Genomic DNA, 5108 nt, shown 5'->3' with positions numbered 1-5108 from the left:
CGTTGAGAGTTCATTCATTAGGGGCCTGCTCTCAATTTTCCTTAATGCCTCTAGCACTGGGCAATTGCCACCATCTTGAAAAGCAGTGCCGCGGATGGCTATCGCATCGCCACTACGCATGAGAACACGATGGCTGCCCTGCGCTGCATTGATAGTTCGTAATAAATTCACATAAAAACACACCAGAAGATCTCCGATTTTATTTACAAAGATCATATTTTGTTATTTATTGATAAAACAAGCCATTTTACCACAGCAGGTGACACATATTAGGCCTGAATAAGACTTTAGAATTTGAAGTGGTGGTGACGATGCCGATATCCAAGATGGCGGAATTATACCAGTGGTCAAATCTCATCTAGTTTGGGTAATTGCATCATTATTTCTTTTTGTGATTGGTGATTTGTAAAATTGAGAATGATTGAAAAATCAGTATTTTTTCAGCCAAAGGCATGAGTGAACATTTGATAAGTTTATTGTGATTTAATTGGTAATTTGGTCGACATTTTGACAATTATATTTAGCAATATTTCGATAAATGCGGACCTGCTTCTTCCTCTTTTCGCAGTAACGGTGTTTCGATAACTCAGGTCAGTTTCACGGCAAAAATAAGTGGTAGTTTTGAAATTCGAATGTGCATTTATTAATGTAACGATAAAGTACATTTCCGAGAATAATTAGTGAAAGTTTCAGTAGGTGTCGATTTTTGTAAAGTAGTGTATAGGCGATGGATTGGCTCAGCCATGTGCTCGTCGTGTCAGCGGGGCGCAAGCCGTCATGGGATGGGGGATGTACACTACAATGCACGTGATTGATGGTTGAACATTCACTCTCGTTGACAGTGTATTATTGAAATATTTGATTGTGATGATGGTGTATTGTACTAGGCCTTGCATGCTCCCAACGTGTGGCATATTTCACATTGATACTAGCAGTATCAATTACAAAAAAATAGATTGTGAGTAACAATACTGATAGGCCTACAAACAATGCTACATGTCATGAGGGTGGGAACGGGGAAGGGGGGGTAACTGTTTCGACGTCCCGTTAGGAAAAAAGGCTTATCCCGTTTCCCAATACGCAATTTTAGCCGAATCGTGACGCAAAACACGGCTTGTCTCGAATCCCGCCAAAATAAGGGTGTCTTGTCTATCGTATCCCGAATCCCGACAGTTATTTTCGGCCCATCCCAGTGTCCCGAAAATACCCGTTCTCCCCCTCATACATAGTAGACCATATTGTCACATTGATGTTTTCTTTCATTACAGTTAGACTTCGAGATCTACATTTTCGACAAAGGCCTGGTGTAATATTACATACTTGATGAAGGTAATATCAATTTCTTCAAATTTGAAGCATGACGTTAATGGGGTACCAGCACAACTTCATTGACTGCTACGTGGCGCTGGTGGTAACTAAGGTATTGCATCGCTCATATCACTTGAAAAAAACATTTACCCTAGTTACGACCAAAGCTGCTTAGCAGAGGGCGATACCTCATCAGGAGCGCCACAATCATATCATTGGTGTGAAAGCATTTGTATGAAGTTTTTCAGTTCTCAATGTGTTCAAAACCTTAATTGTGAAATTGTGCACTTCGAATTCAAATTTACGTCACTACGTTAGTTTGACATCCATTGATGTCACGGTAATTTCACTGTTATGCTGTGCTGCTTTCAGGTTTAATGACACGAATGAGTACAAGTACATTACATTTTTCGACGAAGGCCTTCTGTAATTTCATACACTTCTTACGGTTAGTATTGATTCATAATTTCGAGTAAAAAAGTTAATTTTGAAAGTGAAAAATATGTTACAATACAATAGACCTGCAAATACCATATACGCAAGTTTTGAACAAATATCACACATATTCCCCAGTTGACTTGTGATGATATTGATAATGGTGGTGGTGGTGTTATCATGTACATGGCTTCTAACGTAGTAAATGTTTTCTTTTCAGCAACATTCAATAGATTTATTTACTGTATTATCATTTCGACCAAGGCGAATTCGACACTTCAGTTACACAAGGTTAGTAACTTTTGTTCACAAAATCCAAATGGAGGCAAATACAGAACAATCAAACTTAGTCATTCCAGTCAGTTACTGAAGCACAGTGAAAACTGTCGGGAGCAATGCAACTGATGGCATGTCAAACTTCCAGTGACTGTCCCTGTCCATATATTTCAAGACAGTACAAATCTTGTAATCATTTTGTTTATGCAATGTACGTTATTATGTATCATTTCAGCACAATCAAACTTAGTCATTCCAGTCAGTTACTGAAGCACAGCGAAAACTGTCTGAATTAGTGCTGCTGATGGCATGTAATTACTCTACTACCACTACCAGTGACAGTCAATGTCCATATATTTTCAAGTGTGCGAAATTAGTACTCGTCTACTTCTTAGTGTTATTTGAATGCAATGTATGTCATAAAAATATTTTTTCAACACTATATCAACATTCTCATTCCTGTCAGTTTCTGAAAATCAGCTAAAGCAATCGCTACCAATGCAGCTGATAACAGCAATTCTTTTTGTTCCCAATGCCCATCCATGACAATATATTTCACGCATGTGACAATCATGTAATCATCCTGTTTTTTGTGTTCTATTCATGCAATAAATAAATTCAGTATTTTCAAATCATTGGTGCTACAAAACTATTCTCATAATATATTATTCATATTTTATAAAATGCTGTCATGTCAAATTTTGTGTCCTATAAATCATTATGAAGTCGGCATTTTATATACAACTTTTGTACTCCTCCTAAATAAACATACAAATCTTGTTTTATGTAAACTTTGTATATGTGACCCGTCACAGCAAAACCAGGCGCATGTCGCTCTGAGCTTGGCAGGTTGAGACGGACTGTTCTAATCTTTCATTAGCGACACCATTTCTTACCCGAGTGCCTCCTTCATTCATACATCTTGTACTTTAACTCAAGATACCCATCTTTGAATATTTTTAGTATACCAAGTACTACAATGTCAATGTATTGAAGTCATGTTCTTGTAGTGTTATTGGCTTTCTATTATCTTGTCAAAATACCACTTGGTTCTCGCAAAATCTCAATAAAAACAAATGCTATTGCATGTATGGCATATTCTAACAGCTATCCACTGTATCGATTTATCCATCATCTGTACTATTTGTCACAAAAATGTTATATTATGTAAATCATATTTCATTACATAATGCACACTGCCAATTACTGCTGAACCATTCATATGTCATTTAAATAAATAATTTTCAACTTTTTAAAACCGTCTTATAGTACTGTTCTTGTCACTTAGCTGAACCAATTGCTCTATAGCATGAAATTTCCAGAAATGCCCCAGGGACTGAAAAGTGCTGTTTTAACAGAGAGGTGTCCTAAACTGAGAAGTCGAGTTGAATGGAAACAACCAATTTGGAACCAAAAACTACTGTCCTTATTAAAGAGGTTGTCCTCAATAGAAAGGTGTCCACAAAAAGTAGGTCCACTGTATATGAAAGTACAAACCCTGGTACATGTAGTGACATCATCTCCTCCTCGATGTGGACACCTGCAAATGCAGCGACAATGTCACATCAGTTATTTAATTCATCGTCCTTTGTGCAGATGGCACCACCAATCAAGCATGTTGGTGACGAATAGTGTCGCAGCATTTCGTCACCGAGCTCACACGAAAATGCACTGTCATTCATTCAGCCATAAGTGTAAGACTGTAGGGTTGTTTCCAACCAAAACATGTTCGAAATGTGTCAAGCATTCGGAACACCCAAAGACTGATTAGAGAAGTCAAAATTGAATGGAAACAACCAATTTGGGACCAAAACTAGTGTCCTTATTGGAAAGGTTGTCTTTAATAGAGAGGTGTCTTCTAACGGAGGTTCCACTGTATATAATGTAGGAACCCTGGTTGTGACGTTGTCCACTCCTCCAGCTGCACACCACCAAATCCACAACAATGTCACACCAGTTATTTACTTCATCATGCTTATGGTCATTGTACTTTCATCTTATGTAAAATGTAACTTTTTACACGGTTTCAATAAACGATTTGTAATTTGTAAATTATAAATTTCACTAATAATTTGACGCCGCCAATTCCACTGGTCTTCGAAATACGTAAGCTACACTGTTGACGACTATGACACTCCTCACAAACCACATTGTGAATCAGACGCCGATAGGCTTGTTTTGCTTTATAGTGTCACCAGGAAAGAAAAGCATGCGACCTAACGCCGATCTATTTGTATAAAGTGATAATTGGAAGGTATATAGTAGGAAATATCAATAAAATAATCATTCCATGTCGTCTTTTGAGGGCATTTTTGATTGTAAAAAATATATGTGTACGTCATCGTAGTCTCTGCAATGATAATTTTATCAGAGCAGTCTCGCGCAAGTAGAAGTTCTTTACCTATTAGTTCTTCACTTATTAGTCTCAACGTCTGGCGCAAAGCCAGACGTTTTCCATTACGATTTCACTACGATGTTTGACAAGAAGGAGCAGTGCGCGAGATATGCTAATGAGCAGACTTCCCTCGATCGCTTGAGTGTCTGAAGAATGTTCCATATCGCGCTAAGCTCATCACTGCTGATTATGACAGGCGTGCAACGGTAGGTATCTGCTCCCCAACTTCCACCCTAATACGGTACAATAAGTTACCATTTGATGGGAATGGGACAATGCCCTCACTGTGTATGGAGTCATAGGGATAAGAAGACATTATTCATTAGTGTTGGTACAAGTGATTTTGCCCAAAAAAGCATGCGCATTCAAAAAACAAAATATGCAAGGTGTATCACGTACATGACCATGACGACGTGCAGAAAGTGCACTGGCCAGTGCATACCCTATGGCTATGTACTAGTAAACATGGTAAACATGAACAACATCATTATTCATCGGCAGTTCATTTTACTCCGAGCTTTTCCTGAAACATATAGCCATGATGATTAGGCCTACCATGTACCATGACCAATAACAGCACTAGATCATGTAGATGTCAACAAGTTCACATGAACCGTATAATCCCGCATGGCGCATGTGGGGCATGCGTCTAAACCAAAGCCCCAAAATCACTTGTTTTGGTCTATTTCACTTG

General features: G+C 38.3%; 1 long non-coding RNA gene across 2 annotated transcripts; it reads left to right on the top strand.

Annotated features, from left to right (window-relative positions):
• Positions 1-468: 468 nt before the first annotated feature.
• LOC135498412 (uncharacterized) lies at positions 469-3616 on the top strand. 2 transcript variants are annotated; one of them, XR_010449045.1, is made up of 4 exons: positions 469-590; positions 1269-1329; positions 1681-1756; positions 1964-3616. It is a non-coding gene; the product is annotated as an uncharacterized LOC135498412 (long non-coding RNA). The 2 variants fall into 2 exon arrangements; XR_010449046.1 differs by having other exon boundaries at positions 469-692.
• The last annotated feature ends 1492 nt before the right edge of the window (positions 3617-5108 follow it).

The sequence above is a fragment of the Lineus longissimus genome, chromosome 13 (assembly GCF_910592395.1).
Source record: "Lineus longissimus chromosome 13, tnLinLong1.2, whole genome shotgun sequence".
Classification (NCBI taxonomy): domain Eukaryota; kingdom Metazoa; phylum Nemertea; class Pilidiophora; order Heteronemertea; family Lineidae; genus Lineus; species Lineus longissimus.
The sequence above is the reverse complement of the archived record's forward strand: the minus strand, read 5'-3'. Positions and strand labels throughout refer to the sequence as shown.